The sequence below is a fragment of the Acinonyx jubatus genome, chromosome A2, assembly GCF_027475565.1.
Source record: "Acinonyx jubatus isolate Ajub_Pintada_27869175 chromosome A2, VMU_Ajub_asm_v1.0, whole genome shotgun sequence".
Lineage (NCBI taxonomy): Eukaryota > Metazoa > Chordata > Mammalia > Carnivora > Felidae > Acinonyx > Acinonyx jubatus.
This window is the reverse complement of record NC_069383.1, coordinates 107,421,394-107,441,675: the sequence shown is the minus strand read 5'-3', so window position 1 is coordinate 107,441,675 and position 20,282 is coordinate 107,421,394. Positions and strand designations below refer to the sequence as shown.

Genomic DNA, 20,282 nt, shown 5'->3' with positions numbered 1-20,282 from the left:
CTCTTGGTTCATGAGTTCAAGCCCCATGTTGGGCTCTGGGCTGACAGCTTGGAGCCTGGAGCCTGCTTCAGATTCTGTGTCTCCCTCTCTCTGCCTCTCCCTTGCTCTCTCTCTCTCTCTCTCTCTCTCAAAAATAAAATAAAGAATAAATACTAAATTTTGCCAGTCTGACCTACACTGTTATCATGGCCATATAGTATCTACACACAGGCCTGTGTCTGGGCTCTGTTTTATTCAATTGGTCTTTCTGTCCTCCGTTCCATTCTATATGTCATGATCAAAAACCCTTACAATCACTCTAACTATCATTTCCTAATGGACAGACACACAAGATATTCCATCAGTTCCATAAATGTGCATGTTTACACACACACATCTCTTCTGGAACCATCTACCCTCTTGCTCTCATCCTGGCTTCTGTGCCATCTGTGTCATCTGAGGGCTCCCTTCTCCTCCTCCTTGGATTGAATCCATGCAAGGAGTGTCTTCTGCTTCTTTGATCTACTTTCCTGCTTTGGTGGAGCATTCCTTAGTAGCTCTCCGAGAGGAAGTCACAGGAGGTAAACTTTTAAGAATTGCATTTCCAGACATTCACCTGACTGATAGTTTTGCTGGGTACAGAATTCTAAGTGGGAATAATTTTATTCTTCTGGGATATTTAAGGCATTTTGTAGCCCTTTGTGACAGATAATATTTCCTCCAAATAGCCAGAGTAATATGTCCAGCCCCGCATGTGTTTCCAGAACCTTGCTACTGCCCATCAGGACACAGAGACTATTTCTTATCCCTTTAAGCCTGGAGGCCTTTGCAACTGTCTTGACAAATAGTATGTGGCGGAAGGGAGGTTGTTTGGCTTTCCAGGCTCAATCAGAAGGGATGATAAGGTTTCTTCCTGGCTCTCTGTCAGGCCTCTCAGCCCTGGAAACCAGTGTCCACGTGGTGAGGAAGTCCTGGCCACGTGGAGAGGCCGTGTGTGGATGTCCTGGCTGGTAACCCCAGCTAAGACTTCAGCCGAGAGTTTGCGTCAATTCCCAGAAATGTGATGAGCAATCTTGCAGATCACTTCGGCTCCCAGACTTTGAATCACCTCAGCTGATGCCAAGTGGAGCAGAAGCGTAGTATCCCCACTGAGGCACACTCAAATTGAAGATCTGGGAGCAAAATAAGTGTTGTCACTGTTTTAAGCCAGTAAGTTCTGGCGTATTTGTTATGTAGCCAACGCAACCAGAATTTCTCTATTTACGCCAGTTATTGGCTAAGTAGGCCCTGAGGATAAGACAGGGAGTGGGCTATTTCCTGCACCTAAGGAGATCATAATATATTCAATTCAACTGAAAAAATTTAAACAATGTAAAAGAGGGTGAATAACCCACATACTCACTGGAGCCTTAACATTTATTCTTGTCGACACGGTACCCTCAGACTCGGCCGTGGATGGCCCTCCCGAAGGGTAGGAGGCACGCTGGTGGGTCTGCTTCCCTGGGAACGTTTGGTCAGATTGTGCTAGTGACAAGGGGGTGATGAGAAGTTGGATGCTTTTGCCTGTGCTGGCTCCCTTTGTGGTCCGGTGGTCCGGGTAGTGTCTCACTTCTGCCCGCTCCAAGTCTGGCACCCGGGGGCTGGGGAGCAAGCACAGCTCTCTCCTCCTAAGTGTGGACTGAGTGGGGATCTAGGAAATGTTTGTTGAACTGGGCTGGAGAGCCATGCTCCTAAGGCTTTAAGAGGCAGGCTTCGGACCTACAGGGCAGGCAGAGCTACTTGGGCTCTGGAACACGGTTGTCCAGTGACAACCAGAAATGCAAAGCCCCTCCCGACCCACATGAAGCAGAAGGGGGGTCACCTTGGGGAAGAGTGTGGCCGCCGTGAAGGAGCTCTCGTGAGCCTGGAATGGGGGCAGAGGGGCCCACGGGGAGCACACAAGGGCTGAGCTGCTGACAGCTGGGTCCTTCTCTGCCCCGGTCATAGGTGGGAGCCAGGCAGGTGTTCGTGCTTGGGCTGAGGTTGGAGATGAGACCTTGGAATGACCCCTGGGGGGTGGGGGGCCGACTGAGCAGTGTGAGGTTATTCCTTCAGTCATTCAAGAAAGACTTATTGAGCCCTCATCACCGGCCAGGCACATGGGAATGCAGAAAAGAACAAAAATTGTCAAAATCTCTCCCCTCAAAGAGCCAACATTCTCATGGAGAAAGGGAGACAATGCATAAACATCCCAACAGGCAGCAGGCTGGATGGAGAAGAGGCAATGGCAAGAAAGCTGAACCTTGGTAAGGGCACCACGGAGGGTCTGGGGTGGGGGAGTTCTATCGTACAGAGTGGTCAGCACAGGTCTTCCGGGGAAGGGGACTTTGGTCCAGGGACCTGAAGGAGGTGATGCTGTTCGTGTACCTCTTCCTGGGAGACGTGCTGTCCAGGAGCCCCAGGTGAAGTGGGAAGCAGTTAGTGGGTTTTGGACCCAGGACGATGTGGCAGCGTTCTGGATGCTGGGAAGAGGGGCAGGGTCGCATGTACATGGTGAGCCTTTGCTGGGCGCCACGGGTCATGAGACAGAGAAGCCAGTGAGGGCCCCAGAGGTGACTTTGGCCTGAGCACCCGGGAGCGACCAGAGCACGCGGTGAGTGACCGCTGGGCTCTGGAGGAATTCTCAGTCCCTGGCCAGGGCTTGGCGGTCACTCAGCAGGGCTGCAGCGCGCCCGCACATTCCAGCCTGCAGCAACCTTTATTGCTGTCGGGGAAAGAGGACGCAGACGTAAATCATTTGTTCAATCATTTATTCACCCAGCAAACGTGTACTGAGCTCCTACTATCTGCCAGGCACGTGGCAGGAACTGGAGGTCTGCGGTGGTCTCTGTCCCCATGGAGCTTATGGCCCCTTAGGGCAGAGAGATGTGAATCAGATGATGACTGTCACAGGGAGTGAGCAAAGGGCTTCGTGGACAGGAGAAGCACTAGAGGGAGGCCCCTCCAGGGTCCATGTGAGCTGGAGAGGGTGAAGCTGAGGCAGGGAGGAGGAGGGCAGAGAGGTGGCAGGGATGATGGGGCTCTGAGGAGCAGAGGGGTTGGGGACAGGGACAGCAGGAAAGCCCAAGTCGGAAGGCTGAAGCAGAGCCGAGCCAGCAAATCAGGATGAAGCAGGACCCAGAGGGGCAGTGACCCACGTGAAAGGCCAGAGGTCAGGAAGGCCCCGGGGAGCTCAAGGAACTACGTGGAAGTTTCCGTCAGCTTTTGCCCTGTAACAAACGGCCCCAAAATGTAGTGCTTAAAACAACAACCACTGAATTTGCTTGTGATTCTGTGACTCTCCACCTGGGCCTGGCAGGGCTTGCTTACGTGTCTGAGGTCAGCGGGCAGGTTGTTGGAGCTGGGGGCCTCGGAGGTCCTGGGTGTGAGAGGGCTCCCCCCTGTTCCCCTGTGCGCCAGCCCGGGCCTGTCCCGCCGAAGCTGGGCAGGGGTGTGGGTGGGAGCTGCAGGGCCTTAGGAAGCCCAGGCTCAGAGGGGCACAACCTCACTGCTGCCATGTTCTGTGGACCAAGGTGAGTCACAGGCCAGCCCAGACTCAAGGGATGGAGAGGCAGCTCCACCTCTGGACGGGAGACCCGGAGGGATGACGTCGCGCTTGCCGTGGTCAATGGGCTGACCTCGAGAGCAAGGAGGGGTGTGGGGTGGCCGCAGGGGGTGGAGTCTTTGTTGTGCAAGGGGACACCACTCACCTGGGGACTTCAGCTCATTAACATCTTTCAAAAGTTGGGATGGATTGGAGCAGACAAGAGCACATGTGGGAAGAGCCGTGGCTCTGGCCTCTGGATGAGAGGGAGGTGGTGTGGACAAACCCCAGGGACTAGGGAGGGAGAGGCTGAAAGAAAATCTAGAGGTCCGGGTAGATGGTCGGCTGTGGGGCCAGGAAGAGGGTGTTGGGGTGACTTTTCAGGATCTGGACCTCAGAGTTCCCCGCCCAGATGACTTGGAGCCTGCCCCCAGACCTGCCCCTCCAGGAGGGAGGGTGCATCACAGGAGTGTGCACCCTGAGGCCCAGGAGAAGCAAGAGTGCTGTTTGTGGATGTGGATGTGGATGTGGATGTGGGTGTGGACAGAGCGTGGGCCCCAGTGTTCATGCACGTGTGTGCTAGCCCTGAAGCTCTGGACGGGGCCGGGACGGGAGGAGAAGCAGGTAGACGGCGCTTCTGTTTCCCTCTCACTCCGGGTTCCACAGATAGTAGGGGTGAGCCTGCTGGGGTCAAGGGAGAGCAATCACTGAGGGTTGGTGGTGTTTCAGAGACATTCATGTGGAGCTACAAACCAGTGGCTGGGTGCAAAAGATGGGAATTCAGGGGAGAGGTCCCGGCAGGAGACGGAAATTTACAAGTCACTGGCAAAAAGACGGCAGACAAGGCACGAATACAGATGAAGTCACCTGGAAAGGCCAATCCCAGGGCATAGCATTGTTCCAAAGTTTTGATGAATTTCAATGAGAGCAGGGGGAAAAAATGGTTCTCCCCTTGGGATAAATATCTTACTTGAAAGAGAAGTAAATATCAGAAAATGGCTGATTTCGTTATTTGATGAGATGAAGAAGGCCTCAAATCTGTTGCATGTGGACAAGGAAGATAAAAAGAAAAATCAACAAAGTCCAGGCGGTAATACTGGAATAATGGCTGATGTACGAAAACGGGAGATGTGGTTGACAGGCATCCAGAACACGGGAGTCAGAAGCTCGGAGGCCTGTGGACTGACACAGGAGTTCCTCTTCAGGGCAAGACAGATAATTGCAGCATAGAAGCCAAGGGCCTTTGGGGGAGGAAAAAGCAAGGAAGGATGTAAGCCAGCGTGGATGAAAATACGCCCACTAATAAACCAAACCAAACAAACTTGAAAACTCAGTGGTAACATACAGCTGGGACATGTTTACATATTTCGCAGAAAAATGCTGAGCCCCCAGAAGCTTGCTGGCAGAAGACAGAAATTATTTTTAAAGACATGAGCTTCGGGGCACCCGGGTGGCTCAGTTGGTCAAGCGTCTGACTTCAGCTCAGGTCATGATCTCACAGTCCGTGGGTTTGAGCCCCACGGGCTCTGTGCTGACAGCTCAGAGCCTGGAGACTGCTTCGGATTCGGTGCCTCCCTCTGTCGGCTCCTCCCCCACTCATGCTCTTTCTCTGTCTCTCAAAAATAAATAAACGTTAGAAAAAATTAAAAATAAAATAAAATAAAGACATGAGCTTCAAACTGCACCCCTGAGAAACAGCCCCGAGTGACAGAAGCCCTCCGGGAGCAAGAGTAAGACAAAAGGATTCTACAACCAGCTAAGTAGCGTTCCTGATCCTTTCTCAGAGTTGGAGTTATTGTCTGTACCAGCCAGCTGCCCCTGGCATTTTTCTTCTCTATTTAACAGATGGGGAAACTGAGACCAAAACATCTGGAGGCCACACAGCTGGCAGGCCTCTGAGCCTCTGGCGGCCTCTTCCCCTGCATGGTTATGCCTTCCTCAGTGGTCAGTATCCCCTGCATGTGGGCCCCCCTCTGTCACCAAGCATCCTTCATGTGACCGCTACTCTTAACTCCTGTCCGTCAACGCTTCCTCCAAGGCCCTGGGACGCAGGCTCCCCCTACCTCTGGTCCCATGTCCAACCCTGCCTGCCTGCTCTGTTGGGCAACCCGCACCATCCCAAGGGGGTGTCAACGCTTACGCTCCTGAGCAATGCTCTGTGCCTGGGGCCGCCACCCTCCTGGGTAGCGATCATCCAGGCTCCCACCTCCAGTGCGGGGTCAAGGGTGGGGAAATGGGACTGCCTGGCGGTCAGACCCGAGCTTGACCTTCTGGGCCTCTGTTGCCTCGCATCTCTGATGAGGACTCAGTCTTCTATTTTCTTTACAGATGTCCTCCCTTAGGATGAAGGTTGTGACTTTTTTTTTGTCCCAAACTTATGGTTCTTCAAGAGCCTGGGCTCTGGCTTCAGATGGCTTGCCTTCAAATCCAGACTCTGCCATCTTTCAGCTGTGTGACCGGGGGTGAGTTCCTTCACATCTCTGTGCCTCAGCATCCTTACCTATAGGACCGGACCATGAGTGCACCTGCTGTATAAGGCTATTTGAGCATTAAGTGAATTAATACTGGCAAAGCTCTTGGAATAGAACCTGGCCTGGGCTAAGCTCTTGGTCCCGCTGTGTGTCCTGCTGGATTCATGCCGCGGCCGCTCCCCTGCCTCAGACACCCTCATCCATCTTAGAGTCTCCAAGTGCTCTCCTGGCTTCCACCTTATACAACCTCACCCCTCTCCTTTGACTCTCCCTGTGTTGCTGTGGCCACACTAACTTCCTTGTTTTCTCAGCTACCGCAGGCCGGCTGCCTCAGGGCCTTTGCACCCTATCCTCTTCCCTTCCCCTAGAAAGACTGCTGTCACTTCAACAAGCCCCACTCCCAGTGGCCTGTTCCAGACTGCCTCCTGTGTCTCTGGCCTGGCGCTCCTGAGCACAGCACTCTATTTCAGTTCTTCTCCACCGCATATCCCCCTTCTGACCTCTCCTATCATTGCCTGTGTGGGCCTTTCTGCTGTTTTCTGTCTTCCCCGATAGAACGCAAGCTCCTAGAGGGCAGAAGTCTTTGCCTGTGTGTTTGCTGCCGTGGTTCAAATGCCCAGGTGGTAGCGGACACGCAGCGGTGACTCATAATGCGACTGAACTGGGATGTTGTGTCTGAGGCGGGCACATTCTTCAGGGCCTTGCTCGGAAGGCGGAGGCCTGCACCCCAGAACCCCGCCTGACCGCCACACGCCCCAGCGCCCGGCCCACAGTCGGAGGCTCACTTCTCGGGCCCCTAGCTGTTCTCGCCCCCGAATTCTCCTGGTTTCTCCGACAGTGGCAACACGCCCAGTGCTGTATGGGACACATTTGCTCTTGCAACAAGTGGCCAGAGGCACGGAATAAAGTCCTGGTGAGGACCGAACCAGATAAAGAGCTATTTTCAGGCAGCTAAAGAGGTCTTGCTCCTGAGGATGAAGGATGGCCTGAGGCTGGGTCAGTGTGGAGGGCCCAGCCCTGCAGGGGCGAGATAGTGATCCCTCTCCCCTCCTACAAGAGGAACGGGAGCCAGAGCCGGGAGCCGGGCAGGGCTGCTGGTGGGGCTGGCAGTAACTGGGCAAAGGGGTTAGGAGTGGGTTAACCCAATTCCCTTTGATTCTCTTATCAAGAGCCAGTGACACACCTTGCAGATGTTAACCCAACTTTAAAAATGCAAATATCCTTGACCTAGCTCCACACCCCCCTTCCCTTTCCCCTTCCCCTGCCAGGCCCATTATGCTACAGGGGGTGCTGGCAGTGAATGGTGAGTCACATGCACAGTGGAACTGAAGTATCAGGGAATATCCGCTGTATCCACACAGAACAACCCCAGGGAGATTGTTAAGAAGTATGTGTGTGTGTGTGTGTGTGTGTATTAGAATCCACTTTGTGTATTAAAGATGGACACGCTTTTCTGCTTGGCAAACCCATGGAGATGGCCTCAGGGTGGCCTCTGGGCAGGGGCACTGCGGGAGGGGGTGACAGTAGGAGGCACACTGGCTCTTTATTGAACACCCATTTCCACTTTTTGACTTACTTGCTGTGCGCATGAGTTACACAGAAAACTCTGCTACCCTGAAAACAAACATAGGTGGCCACGGTCCCAGCAATGGGCATGCTGGGTACACACTCACTCACCAGGCACGGACTTCCATTCCCTTCGTGCCCTGCTCGGGGCTCAGCACAGGGAGGGCGCCTCGGGCATTCTGTTTTGGTTTTAAATGTTTTTTTTTTTTTTTTTTTTTTTTAATTTTAGTTTTTGGGAAAGAGAGAGAGAGTGCACGTGTGGGAGAGGGAGGGGCAGAGAGAGAGGGAGAGAGGAGTCCAAGCAGGCTCCGTGCTGTCAGGTCCAATGCGGGCCTCGATCTCACAACCGCGAGATCATGACCTGAGCCGAAACCAAGAGCCAGACAACCCACCGAGCCACGCAGGTGCCCCTGGTGCGTTCTGTTTTGAACCAGGGAGAACCCATTCATAAGTCACCAGGAAGCCGACTGAGAGAATGTGGCGGCCCTGGACCATGCGAGCCCAGGACTGCAGATCCGGGGCTGAACAGCAGGATAGTGAAGAGCTCTGTGCAACTCCTCACTGGCCTTGGCTGGAAACAAGCCCTTCCCTCTGGCCTGCTGACCTCTGCTCCACTGCCTGTGCTGACCATGCTATGGACACACTGGTGTTGTCTCGGTCTGTCTCACCTCAGTGCCTTTGCATGTGCCGAGCTCTTGGCTAGAGATGCTCTCGTGTGATTCTCAGCCTTCTGCTCCTCTTTTTTCCCTGTCTCAGTCTGTGGCTGGTTTTCTTCAACCACGTTACAGGTAAGCTCTCTTCCCGACAGGTGTTCCTGTAAGTGCCAGGGAGCAGGGGCTGTGCTGACCTTGTCTGCTGCCTTCTCCTCAGCACCCAGAACGGAGCCTGTACCTGGTAGCTAGAGCACACACACCTGTCTCCTTGATGCCATCCCTCCCTAGCCCTTCTGCCCTGATTCTCATGGCCCCAGAGCCCACAGGAGTCGGTAGGGGGAGTCCTCTCACGGCCCCAGTATACCCACCCCATGTGGCCTCCCCCATCTCCCCCCAGCCTCACCTGGGGTCAGTACCGGTGTGCACAGGCAGGGAAGGAAGCCATAGGGTCCCAGATGGGACATCCTCCTCCCTGGATTCCCTCCTCCCCAGTAAGATGGGGACAAAAACAGTCAAGAGGATGATGCGGAGTCAAGGGAGGGAAAAGCCAGAGAGGAGAGAGATTGGGCAGGTCCCAGGGAGCGGGGACGGGAGAGCAGTAGGATCTGGCCATCTGGAGCGAGAGTGCAGAGAAGGGAAGCAAGGACCCTTGTCTGCAAACGCAGTGACACCCCCCCCCCCACCACCACTTTAAAAAGTACCTGTCCTCTGGAGCAAGCCTGAAAGGGACTCTTCAGGGGACAGTGACTGTCTTGGTGCCTGCAATGAACTCTGATGTTTTCCTTCCTTTCCCTTTCGATTGTACCCTTCGGTTTTGTTCCGAACAAGGCTGATTGCACTTCACTAAAGGGATCACCATGACCCACTTACTGGGCTCTAACTTGCAGCTGGACGTAGAGGTAAACACGTCTGGCAAGCGAGCATGGAGAGAAGGTGCCATCCAGGCCTGGCTCTGCTGCTTCCCGTGCCCCTCCCCCCAGCACGTTGGGGTCGGGGACATGATGAGTGTCACACACCTTCCTCCATCCTGCTGGGTTGGGCTGGTCCCCCCACCCCAGATGCCACCCCAGGCTGAGCTCGGCCTCTGTCTGGCCTCTGTCGTTTCTTGCTGTGCCTTAGGAACATCCCAGCATAATCCCCTTTAGCTCAAATGCCACACCTGGGTGGTGACACACCCAGGGCGCCCTGGTGTGGATGGACCAGCAGGGAAGAGCCCTGTCCCGACCTCCAAGGGTGCCCTGCTCCCAGCCACTCCTCTGCCCTGCGCCCCACTCTGCAATCCCTGGGCTGCCCGTGGCCCAGTGACGGAAGGGGGGCACCTCACACAGCCTACCCTGCCCTGGCACTCTGACCAGGGGACGCCTGCACCTTCCTGGTGGGGAGATACTCTGAGTGTCCCGGCTGCCCACGATGCCTCTGTGCCTTGATACCTGTGTTCTCCCCTCACCCACCCTGGGCCCCCACCACGTCTTGCATCTTGTGTTTTCTGAAGAGCCCCCAAAGTGGAAAAAAGCCCTTTCCGCAGGAGTCTAATCCAACCCACAGGCTGGTCCTGGGGTTCCACCCTTCATGTTCCCAAGGCCATTTCCTCTGCTGCTACCCCCCCCAGCCAGCGCCAGCTCTCACCTGGCTCTTCCATTGGCCACACTCCGCTCCCCACCCCTGTCAGGGACCTCTGCTGTGTCCCGGAGGCTGACCTTGCACCTCAGAGGGGATGTCTGTGTGATTGGGCCAATGAGAGGCGCTGCAGACAATGGGAGGTGGGAGCGGAGAGGGGTGAGGCGCTTCCCCTGAACCAAGGTTGTGGCCCGCTGCTGGCCCCTACCTTCCCACGCGGTTCCTCCAGCTCCTTCCGGCCTCGGTGGGGGTGACTGTTTGTGGGACTGCCCCTCACCTGCCCCACCTGCGCGGAGAGCCCTGTCTTTAACTCAGTATCACCCTTTTGAGGGCGTTGTCTGTCCTTCGGGGACTCTGGCTGACTGACACACCCCAGACACTCCCTTTTGCATACAACAGCAGGATAGTCTTTTTAAAACCTCAGTCTGGTCCAGTCTCTCCCTCCCCTAAACACGCCCTGGACTCCCACTGTGCCGAGCAAACAAACAAAAATCTTTATTTCCATCTACAACAGCCTGGCGTTAAACTGCAAGTTGCAGCCCCTCAGGGGGTCAGGAGGTTAATTGAAGGGGTTGCATTCCTTTCCTTTCTTTTTCCTCCCTCCTTTTGAGGAGAGCAGAGCAGAATAGACAGAATGGAAAACCCCAGCACTCAGTGCCGGGAGTGCGGGTTAGGTGATGGGGTGAGACTTTTGCTAACACACAAGCTGGTGAAGCCGGAAGGTGAAGTCTCACCGTGGGTTGCGGTGTGCTGAATGTTGGAATCCCTGGCCTTCTCTGGCCTCCTCTCCATTGCTCCTGCCTCACCCCCACAACTGCCTGGCTCACAGCCTCGGCTTCCTGTCAGCGTCTCAAACCCACATGCTCTTTCCCTCCTGAGGCCTTTGCATGTGCTGTTCCCTTGGCCTGGATTGCCTTCCGTTGGCTCCTCCTAAGAACTCCTCCTCACCCCAGTGTCACCTCAGGCCCTCCCCGGTTGGCCACCCTGAAGCAGCTTCCCTCTGTCTGTCCTGGTCACAGGACATTGGTTCCTTAGAACCTCCATGAGGACATAAAAGCTGTTGGGTGAGTATTAGTAACTGTTCCTAGCACTTATTCGCATGAGGAGTTACGCCATGTCCCTTTACTCCTCTCCTTGCTTATTCCCACTGGAATAAAAGCTCCAGAAGATGGGCTTTTGCCTCTAGTTAATGGCTGTATCCCCAGACCAGTACTAGGTACACGGTAAGCACTGCCGTATCCCCGGGCCAGTACCCGGCATACGGTAAGTTCTCCATAAATGCGCGCCAGGTAAATGAGTGGATGAAGTGCTCCTGTAACAGAGAACAGGGAGGTTTCAGGGAAGCACATCTCAGGATGCCTTGCGTGTTTGGCGATCCTGGGTGGGGGCTGGGACTCAGAGGAGTGGGTGTGGGTGAGATGGCTGAGGGTCCTCGAGTCTCAGGCTTCGGCCCCTTGCCTGCCCTGGGCCCCGCTCGTGTCAGCACCTACGGCTTGCAAGGTCCCACACAGCCCTGACCTGACAGCTGGAGCTCCCTACGGGTCCCTGCTCCTGGGACGGGTCCCTTCCTGTGGCAGTAACCTCGAGGATAGGCACCAGGAAAGCCCCCATCCTGCCTCTGCTGTGTGTAGGTGGTGTCACCAGACATGGTCCTCTGTGTGGCTCCCCCTTCAGCTGAGAAGTCAGGATGGAAAGCGATACATACTGTGAGGACCAAGGGAGATAGTGTGCTCTGCTGAAAGACTGATGTGCAGTGTGACATTGACAGTAAATCATCCCAAACTGGGGGCAGAGAGGGTGCCCGCCGGTTTGGCCAGTTGAAGAAGTAGCTCCTGGGTCCCACGATGGCTCGTCCATTACATGTCAGTGGTGGTTCCTGAAATGCCACTGTCTGGACCCTCCCCCTACCCCCAACCTGGTAGCTTCTCCCGAATCCTCTTCTGTAGGGCAAATGCCTTTGGGAAAGGCCTGCGATAGGGCTCAATAGGGCTCCTGCTCGGCTCACAGTGGAAAAGAGTTTTTCTTGAAGGTGGGGATTATGCAAAAGGCCAACTCATGACAGGAGGAAGTGCTGAAGCCGGGAGAGCGTGCAGGGAAGACTGGTCATCCAGGGATGGCTGGCCTTGACTTTTAGACACAGGGGATGTCCTAATCTTAGCACACACCCATCCAAATAATCCCAGCTGGACTAAAGAAGCAAGTGAGAACACCGAACCGTGACAGCACTGGAAGCAATGCAACAGGGCGAAAATGTGACTAATCCACAGGTAACCCTGAAAGAGAGGAATTTGCTAGATATGACCCCAAAGGCAGATTCCTTAACTGCATTTGGCTCCATCAATCTAAAAAAAAAAAATCCTGCAGCTTCAAAACGTTGCTGGTCACATCCCTGGTGCATAGAGTTCACGCACCCTTCCTGTGTAGTTCCTACACACCGGTAAGAGAAATATCAGTATCTCTATACAAAGTAGAGATAGGACTCCACGAAGAAACACAAACTGCCAGTAAAATATAAACACAGGAAAAAATGCAACTTCACCAATAATCCAAGAGATACACATGAAAACAATGGCACTTTTTAAAAAACCTGACACTCTGGCAAAAACTGCCCAAAATGTTGTCACTTTTTATGAAGTGCTAATATTCAGTACCGACCAGGATATTGGAATTTGGGGATTGAGATTCATTGATGGCAGGGATCCAGATTAATATAATTTTTGGAGGACAAATTGGTCAAAGAAACCAAATCTAAAAATACCCCTTGACTCAGAAATCTCACTTTTCAAATTTATCTTTAAGAAATAGTAGGATAAGTACACAAAGACTATTGCAGTTTTGTATATATGAAAATTTGGAAACAATGTAAATGTCCTTCAAGAATGGATTTGGTAGAGGGGTGCCTTGGTGGCCCAGTCGGTTAAGCGTCCGACTTCAGCCAGGTCACGATCTTGCGGTCCGTGAGTTCGAGCCCTGCGTCAGGCTCTGGGCTGATGGCTCGGAGCCTGGAGCCTGTTTCCAATTCTGTGTCTCCTTCTCTCTCTGCCCCTCCCCCGTTCATGCTCTGTCTCTCTCTGTCCCAAAAATAAATAAAAATGTTGAAAAAAAAAATTAAAAAAAAAAAAAAAAGAATGGATTTGGTAGGGGGCACCTGGGTGGCTTAGTTGGTTAAGCATCCAACTTTGCTCAGGTCATGGTCCCATGGTTCATGGGTTCGAGCCCTGCGTCGGGCTCTGTGCTGACAGTTCAGAGCCTGGAGCCTGCTTTGGATTCTGTGTCTCCCTCTCTCTCTGCCCCTGCCCCACTCATAGTCTGTCTCTGTTTCTCTCAAAAATAAATAAACATTAAAAAAATTTTTTTTAAAAAAAGAAAAACCAGATTTGGTAGGATCCCTATGTTATACAGCTGAAACTAATATAACATCATATGTCAACTATGCCTCAATAAAAAATAAAGATACATTATTTAAAAAAAAAAGATTTACCAAATATAGAATACTAGGCAACTTAATAAAAGTAATTGCTATTGGGGCACCTGCGTGGCTCAGTCGGTTAAGTGTCTGACTCTTGATTTCAGCTCAGGTCATGATCTCATGGTCATGGAATTGAGCCACATGTCCGTCTCCATGCTGGGTGTGGAATCTGTTTGAGATTTTCTTTCTCTCTCATTCTCTCTCTCTCTCTCTCTCTCCTGCCCCCCCATTTGCTCTCTCTGTTTCAAAAAAAAAGTAAAATGTTTAAAAGTATCTGCTTTTGGGGCGCGTAGGTGGCTCAGTCGGTTGGGCGTCTGATTTTGGCTCAGATCATGATCTCATGGTTCGTGAGTTTCAGCCCTACGTCAGGCTCTGTGCTGACAGCTCAGAGCCTGGAGCCTGCTTCGGATTCTGTTTCTCCCTCTCCCTCTGCCCCTCCCCTGCTTGCACTCTGTGTCTCTCTCAAACATAAATAAACATTAAAGTTTTTTTAAAAAAAGTAACTGCTATTAATTTATCATTATTGGCACAGGAAGAGGTACACAATATATTGTTCTGTTTGAAAAGGCTCTGGAAACAACCCAAGTGTCCATCAATGGATGAATGGATAAGCAAAATGTGATAGAATATGGTTCAGCCTTTAAAAGGAAAGAAACGCTGTCACATGCTACAACATGGGTGAACCTCAAGGACATTCTGGTTCATGAAAGAAGCCAGTTACCAAAGGACAAATATTGTATGATCCCACTCTTATGAGGCCCCTGGAATGGTCAAACTCACAGAGACAGAAAGTAGAGGGGTGGGTGCAGGGGCACGGGGAGAGGAATGGGGAGTTAGTGTTTAATGGGGACAGAGTTTCAATTTGGGGAGATGAAAAATTTTGGAAATAGACAGTGGGGATGGTTGCACAACAGTGTGAATGTACTTAATGCCACTGACTGCACATTTCAATGGTTAAGATGGTCAATTTTATGTTACACGTTTGTAGTCACGAGTTTTACAAAGTCTCTAAAATAGTATGTATGATGTGTTTCCATTTTTGTAATATAGCAAGAAAACGTTAACAATGATGGGATTACAGATGAGCGTTTTCTTCTTTTTTATACCTGTCTGTATTTTCTGATTTGAGGGCAGTGAGAGCATTTACTACTATACTAATAAAAAACCTATTTAAAAAATAACATACCAAGTTGCACAAACGATATTTTTTTCTGGTTATAGAAGTAGGATATATTCATTGTAGAAAATCTGGAAAAGTGAAAAATAGAATGCTAAAAAAAGATCACTTGTAATCCCATTATTCAATGTAAATACTTTCATTTCAAAATTTTTTTAGGGGCGCCTGGGTGGCTTGGTCGGTTAAGCGTCCGACTTCGGTTCGGGTCATGATCTCACGGTCCGTGAGTTCGAGCCCCACATCGGGCTCTGTGCTGACTGCTCAGAGCCTGGAGCCTGTTTCAGATTCTGTGTCTCCCTCTCTCTCTGCCCCTCCCCTGTTCATGCTCTGCTCTCTCTCTGTCTCAAAAATAAATAAACGTTAAAAAAAAATTTAAAAAAAAAGAAAAAAAATTTTTTAATGGTTATTTATTTTTGAGAGAGAAAGAGAGAGAGCGAGAGAATGAGCAGGGGAGGGGCAGACACACACACACACACACACACACACACACACACACAGAATCTGAAGCAGGCTCTAGGCTCTGAGCTGTCAGCACAGAGCCCAACGCAGGGCTCGAACTCACGGACCTTGAGATCATGACCTGAGCTGAAGTCGGATGCTTAACCAACTGAGCCACCCAGGAGCCCCTCTAATGTTTCCTATAAACATATATTCTTTACATAATCACATATAAAATAACTCCTACATAAATTTTTCATCCTGCCTTTTTTCACTGTAACTTTTATCAAATAGTCTTGTGAAAACCCAATTTAAATAGATAAATGATATTCCACTTCATAGATGGGGCATTGTTCATTATCACTTTCCTTTGGCTGGACATTCATTCAGTGGTTTCTAATTTTTCTCAGCTGGAAGCAACATTGGGAAGAACAAGCTTGTATAGAAATCTGCTGACAAATCCGATCACTTCTTTGTGATCAGTTCCTAAAAGCAGACTTACAGACTGAAAAGTGATGTCTATATTGCAAGGTTGCTTTCTGGAAATGTACCTCTTCCCAACAGTGTTATAACTTAAAATATCCTTGTCAGTTGGATGAAGACGGCACGTTTTCATTTGTGTTCTTTTGATCAGTGGTGACGTTAGAAATTTCCCTGTGCACGCACTGGCCATTTGCGCATTCTGTTTACGTCTTTTTCCCACTTGGGTCACTGTTTTCCTTGTTGTGTTTTGAAATGACAAGGAATTCCTCCCTGAATCTGACAGGTGGCTATTGTCAGGCTGGCGTGGTGCTCGCCCAGTGCTCTCGGTATCTTCGTGTAAGTCCAAGATTCTGACACAGACCCCCCTGCTTACCTGTGAAGCCTGCCCTGTGGGTGCCAATCAGTGGTCACTTCCCAGCCCCACTGGTTCCCTGTGGTTTGCTTGGGGCCCAAGATAGCTAGCGACTTCCCGGACTACCAGGATAGGCACCTGGGGAAAGGAGATGGGGACCTCAAGTACAAGGGTGGCTTAAAAAGCACACACTAAACCTCGAGGGCTTTAACTAGGCAGGAATGACTCACCAACTCCCTGTTATCCATCAACATCTCTCTGCCAGAGCGAGGAGGGGCCGGATTTCACTGGGAAGGTGATTTTGATCCATCTTCGTTTCTGCATGTGAATTCAATTCCTTCCATTGAACCGTGGTTCTGGCATTTTTCTCTCATAATTTCTGTCTGTTGCTCTGATTTGGTTCTCAGGTGTGTCCATTCTGCTATTCAGTCTTGGTTGGGTTTTCATAATTACTGTGAACGCTTACGTTTTCGAATGTTCTTTCCTGTTCTCTGAATGCTCCTTTTTCATAGTGGTTGGTTCTTGTTTTACAGGTTTGCTATTCCCGTGGTGATAACAACAGCGCCTGCATCACAGAGAAGTTGTGTGGCTTAAGCGAAGTGGAAGTTGTAAAGCACTTAAAATAATGCCCAGCATATAGAAAACACTCATAAATGCTAGCCCTTAGCTCCAAGCCTGGTGTATAACAAGCACTTAATAAACAAGTTACCTGACGTATTAGCAGCAGTTCATAGAAGCTTTTCCAAGAAAGCTTGGGAGCTCGGGGGCTGTGTCAATGGCCTGGGGTGCATTGCTTGCCCCCGGCCTCCCAGTACAGTCGAGGGAGCCACCCACAGACTGATTTCACCTTTCCTTCCCCAAGACTGTGCCTCAATGGCCTCGAGAGACTATTGGTTCAGAGTCTTCCACTGAGGACCCCTCAGAGGCTATTTTGGCCAAACGTTTGGTGCAGAGGGGAAAACAGTCCCACAGAGTATATATAGTGACTTGCTCTGATCTCTGCAGCTGGAGACAGGACAGGACTGCAGGTGTCTGGCTTCCCAGCCCCACTGGCAGACAGACACAAACCCGGCCACACAGCTCACACCCCAACCTTGTTTTCTCCCAGTGACAGTGGCTCCTTCTGCGTGGTGGCCTTAAAGGGCAGAGGCATCCCTCCCCTTTTCCTTTCCCCTTCCCACGGGCTAGAGCCCATGTGTAGCTGTGAGTCGTCATGTGGGAGAGGGCAAGGCCCTGCGGGGAAGGAGCCTGGCAGGCAGAAGTCTGGCCTGGTAGGTGGGTGCAAAATGGATTCCTCTCTTATTTACAACGCTGCTAGTCTCGGAGCCAGTGTCACATCTTTGTCCTGGGCCTCCCCCCTCCCAACAGTGGGCTGGAAGCTTGGCTCAACCCCAGGCCTGTGCCCACTTGGCTGCTGGTCACTACTTGGACCTCCAGAGCCATGCAAGATCCCCTAGGCCTAGGTGCAGTGGGATGGTCCAAAGGTGTGGGGGTAAGGACAGTAAGGACTGAGTGACAGAAGATGCTGAAGAGGTGAATGCCAGGTGTCACTGCTGGAGCTGGGCTTCATCTGTCTCCTGCCCTGGGAATTGTGTGAGGTCCGATGCCCTGACCCACCCCCTCCAGGCTCCCACCTGACACCTTGCTAGGGGACCCTCTCTCCAGACCCTTCTCCTACTGCCCCTTCCCAGGGTTTCAAAGCCTTCTCCAGGAAGCAACAGACACCTCCCAAATTCCCATGACCTTGTTATTTTCCGGAACCTGGGCACCACCTCCTGCCGGCTGGGCTGCGTGATTTCTAGTAAGTGACTTCTCCATGCCTCTGTTTTCCCATCTGTAGCATGGACCAAGTAGGAGGGGGGCTATGGGGGTTAAATAAAGTCACCTGTTTAAAGAGATTAGCACAGGGGCCCCTGGGTGGCTCAGTCGGTTAAGCTTCCGACTTCAGCTCAGGTCATGATCTCACGGTTTGTGGGTTCGAGCCCCGCATCGGGCTCAGGGCTGACAGCTCAGAGCCTGGAGCCTGCTTCAGATTCTGTGTCCTTTCCTCTCTCCCCCTCCCACTCATGCTCTGTTGCTCTCTCTCTCTCTCAAAAATAAATAAACATTAAAAAAAATTAAAATAGATTAGCACAGCGCTGGGCATACTTCCTGCCTTCCCCTTGCCCACTTGACTTTTGCCCAGGGGACTCCTGCTGTTTCCAACCAGTGGGCCATTAAGTTGTATCCCATGCAGGGTTGCCGAGCGCCTCCCAGAGGAAGCTTCCCTTCTCCACTGACTTGCTAGGCCAGCAGCCAGCTTGGATGATGATGCTTCCCCCTTCCTGGGTACACGGAGGTGGGGTAGATGCAGCACCGAGAGTGCTGGTGGTCTTGTGAGGACTGCTGGTCCCAGGACTACAGGCTGTTGTGAGGTCTGAGGTGCGGGTCCGCCTCTGCTGCATCCAGCCGTTCTGGCTCCATCCTGACTCCTGACAGGGAGATCCTCTCTGAGTGGCAGGGAAGGGTACAGGTGGCCTGGGAGGAGCGGCAGGGTGAAGCGACAGTGGGGACGCTGTCCTGAGGCCAAGCTCCACAGCCTGGGATGGGAGAAGAGAAGTCTCTGGAGCGAGATAGGTCTCAGTTCTCTTTTTGTCTTTGCCAGTGCATTTGCTGTGTGACCTTGGGTGAATTGTCCACCTCTCTGGCCTCAACTTTCTTTTCTGTAAAACGGGAAGAGTCAAGATGTGAGCGCTGCCCCCCGTGTCACAGCGCCGGGCCTGGCATGCCGCAGACCCCGCCCTCCTCTACCTGTCTCAGAGTGTGTGGCTGTGAAGGGTCCAGCATAGGCCCGGCACATGGTAAGTCCACCCTCTTTCTCTGCTGCCCTCTCCGGCAGCCTGGGACTGGTGAGGCTGCTTGGCACCCCTTACCATGAGGCAGATCTGGGCTTCCTGCCCTCGCCGGTGGTGGTAGGTGTCAGCAGGAATTGGATGACTAGGGTGGGCTGGCCGCTGTGATTGGCCGTGCTGCCTCCATGATGTGAGTCCTCAGTGTGACCCTCACTGAGGGGGCCAGGAGCAGGGGCTCGAAGGCCTCCTTCGCCTGGTGGCCTGGCTCGTGTGTCAGCGTTGGGACAAGTGTCTACCTGATTTCAGCAGGCTGGCAGCTCCTGCATTAGGGGAGGGGCTGCATCTCAACACTCCCTTCTAGCCTGGTGTGCACTGTCCAGCGTGGTGGCCGCCAGCCGCATGCGGTACCTTACTGGACAACAAGCATACATGGAGCATTTCCTGCCTCACAGAAGGTTCTAGCGGATAGTGCTGCTCTAGATTTCTATACAACTTCACTCCATGAGCTGGGCGCTGCGGCGGTCCCCAAGATGGCTGAGAAAGGGTCCAGCCCCCAAAGAACTCATTCACTCATTCATCCTACAATAATCAAGGACCTTCTAGGTGCCGGGAGCACATGGTGATGACCAAGGTGGACCTGCTCCCTGGCTTCACAGAGCTTCCTGTTCTACAGGTAGCCAAATCTCTGCCGTTAACAGAGACTCAAAGTAGTGTTAGCTTAAACAAGCTACACTTTGAGTTTTCTCTCCTTGAAATCCCACGCTGGTGAGGCAGTGCACTCTGAGGCTGTTTGGGTCTGTATTCCTTCTACCTTGTCCATCCCTCCAGCAGACAGCATTGGCCTTGTCTGCCCGCATTCCAGCCAGCAGGGAGGAGGAGGGAACATGGAAAGAGGCACGCCCCTTCTCTTCCCAGGGGAACTCAGAAGGGACAGCCATCACTTCTGTGTACATCCCATTGGCTAGCTGCAAGAAAGGCTGAGGAATGCAAGCTTTCTTTGGGGCAATACTGTGCTCTGCTGAAAACTGGGAGTTCTGGGAAGGGATGGATAGGGATCTGAGGACTGGCAACCTTTGCCCCAGAGAGACAAGCGTGAAAGAAATGAACACACATAAATGGATAAACCTTGAAAAATTCTTTGAAGGAGAGGCACATAGTGTAGGGAAAACATATAAAGGAGGTCAGATAGGCTTCCCTGAGGAAGTGACATCTGAGCTAACAGGAAAGAGGGGTTAGAGGGCTCACAGTAAAGGAACAAAGGCAGTGGTGGGTGCAAAGGCCCTGTGATCACAGGAAGCATAGCACACTTCGGAAACTTAAGAAGGCCTGGTCCACAAAAGAATAAGCAGAAATCTATGGACAGGGCAGATACAGTCCCCAAGAATGGCCCTTAGAAAGGAGCTACGTGGTGTTGGGACTCAGATACCTACTCTGTTCCAGGCACCTTTCTAAGGTTTCTGTGTGTGTTAATGCGTTTAACCCTTGAACAACCTATGAGACAGCTACCCGGGCCAGTTCTCATCTTCAGAGAGCAGATGCCAAGAAGGGGTTAGACGTGCAAGAGGCTCGTGGGGCAGTGCCTGTGGAGGATGAGGGGAAGGAAGTAGGAGCAGGAACTGGCAGGGAGAGCCTTCGATCTGGGTGTGGGGTTGGCACCCGTGAAAGGAGAAGGGAGGAGGGAGGA

The 20,282-nt window shown here is 52.1% G+C and overlaps 1 long non-coding RNA gene across 7 annotated transcripts in view; it reads right to left on the bottom strand.

Annotated features, from left to right (window-relative positions):
* Positions 1 to 4,399: 4,399 nt before the first annotated feature.
* The window catches only part of LOC106984981 (uncharacterized), a 23,400-nt gene continuing 7,517 nt past the window's right edge, over positions 4,400 to 20,282 (bottom strand). For 2 of the 7 annotated variants that reach the window (XR_008296970.1, XR_008296971.1), the window contains exon 3: positions 15,283 to 18,469. This is a non-coding gene — a long non-coding RNA (uncharacterized LOC106984981). Of the gene's footprint in view, positions 4,783 to 14,497; positions 14,566 to 15,282; positions 18,470 to 20,282 lie in introns of those variants that run through there. The other 5 variants (XR_008296969.1, XR_008296968.1, XR_008296967.1 and 2 more) reach the window with 5 other exon arrangements.